Source organism: Montipora capricornis, chromosome 6 (genome assembly GCF_036669925.1).
Source record: "Montipora capricornis isolate CH-2021 chromosome 6, ASM3666992v2, whole genome shotgun sequence".
Lineage (NCBI taxonomy): Eukaryota > Metazoa > Cnidaria > Anthozoa > Scleractinia > Acroporidae > Montipora > Montipora capricornis.
The window spans coordinates 25443510-25446009 of NC_090888.1; positions in this window are offsets into that span (position 1 = coordinate 25443510).

The following is a 2500-nucleotide window of genomic DNA, read 5'->3' on the forward strand; positions in this document are numbered from 1 at the left end:
TAATATTGATGTGTGTCAGAGATGCAAACGGTTGAACACATGTTGATTTAGAGTCTAATAACACTGATATCAGGTCCACTGCTTATTTACAATCACATGTGTATGTCATTACATTTCAAAATAAATACTGTAACAGGCATTAATCCAGCACTTTACAAAAATCACAGAGCTCAAAGGTTTGCCTGAAGTAGTGCACAGCTCGCTATAATTAAAAATAATTATTTCCTTGTTATCTAACACTTGGGCTTCAAGATCACATAACACAAGATTGAAAAAAAAAAAAACAAAGCATGACTAATCCTTGATGAATGTCAAAGCATTTAATCTAAACAAATGCCTAATTAAGTGCCTAAATTCCATCCAAAGATAATCTACAGCAAGTCAATGGATTGTAACCCACCCAACAGGAAGCAAAGCTTGCAGAATGTTGAAATCTCAACATTTTTAAAACCATGGCCAAGAAACTTGCTTTACTAATATTCGTGCAGACATTTTGCTTGCTTCTTCATTTGGAACTTCAATGCATGCATCACAATCAACTGCATGCCATAAAAAAAGAAAACTTGAGGCAAAAAAATCTGAAGTCTGAAAGCCCAATCATCATAAATGCACAGAAGCTCTCAAATTTGATAAAAATAGAGAAATATTGTGACAGACAAAAAACCTTTGCTTTTGTAATGTTCGGGGCCTGGCAGGGGATTGTGTTGTGTTCTTGGGCAAGACACTTTACTCTCACGGTGCCTCTCTCCACCCAGGTGTATAAATGGGTACCGGCGTAATGCTGGGGGTAACCCTGCGATGGACTAGCATCCCATCCAGGGGGGAGTACAAATACTCCTAGTCGCTTCATGCTACAGAAACCGGATAAGCGCGCCTGCCTGACAAAGACTTTTTTTATATAGAGCATAAAAAGCGTTTAATTACACTGGTCCACCTTGAAAACGTAAAGTTTTTAGTCTAAATTACCGTTTACAATGCAATGAATAATTTTATCCAAAGACTATACTTGGCAAGGTATGGATTGTCAGTGACCACCCAACAATTCAAAGCTTGCAGAATGTTGAAATCTCAACACTTTTTTTAATAACATGGCAAGTAGAAACTTGCTTCACTAAAAATCAGTACATTTGCTGGCTTCTTCAGATAAAACTTCAGTGCATGCCACACATTTGCATCTATGCCGGATTACTTTCCCGGATACAGACCAAAATCTCCCACTCTCCCGTACCAGGTCACCAAATCTCCCGGACGGAAGGAAAAAAAAATTAATAAAAAAACATTTTTGAGACATATTTTGCCTGAATTTTGGCATTTTGGGAAAAAAAATGGATTTTCAGATGCATTTTTTTGATTTTTAATTGGCAGATCTCTACTTGGAGCAACTTTTTTAGGGTCAAAAAAGGTAAAATTGGCGATCTCTTGGATTTGCCTGTGGTACGTGCTACAGAAAATCAGAAGGCACTGAATTGTGTGGTATTGAAATACAGCATTCCAGTCTCTGAAGAATAACAAATAAAAGAGAAGCGAGAAACATTGGCTTCTGGGCTGACATGTTGATAATTTTCAAGTTCCCTCAACAACTTTTTCACCACAAGTGTGCCCTATGAGCATCCGAAAACTTTGTACTAAACTTCACTGAAGTCAAGCCCTGTTTCGCGGGGGTAGTGTTGGGATGGGAGACCAAAACAATAAACCCCCATAAAAAAAAAAACATCTGACCGAAAATACTATTAACGCTAACAAATGCGAACTCAGCAAGGTACAGATTCTGTTAGCTTGCTTTATGCAAAAAAATATTGATGAAAAAGCAAATAAATATTGATACACAGTTTTTAGAAAGAGCAGAAGGAAGTTTCCCGGACGGTCGATCGAGAATAAAATATTTACGACATGAAAACAAACATTAATTTTTTGAACCGTGAATATAGAATATAAAAAAGTTACGATCAGCGACAAACATTTTGGGGAGATTTTTGCTACGTTCAAGTAAATTTTTGCTACGTTCAAGTAAATCAAAAAATCGAAGTGACATGGCCGGAATTCAGCGGGCGCCGTGATTAATTTACCGCGGCATGTTTACTCGCCAAACAGTGAAGCATCTGTGTCAAATGATGGCAAGATACCGGGTTTTTGTAAGTTTCTTTTTCTGTCAAGTGTTATAAAGTTTGACAATGAAATGAGCGAAGTCAAAACAAAGATCACAATCGCCCAACTCTTGTTTATGCAAAGTCAAAATTTACTCTCCAAGACGCGTACGACGTTATTTATCACCAGGTAATTCCATCATTTTGGAAATAGCAGCTACTTTATTATTCATCTGCGTCACAAGTTTTCACTGATTTTGGGGCTCATTTTGTTGAAACTCAAGCACGCTTCCAACAGGCCTGTGAACCCTTCCTGCTTACAGAGCAATACTAAAAAACTCTCTCCATATCACATTTCAACCTTAAGCTCGAAAATTCAATACACAACATGATATTATAATTCACAAAGGCAGAAA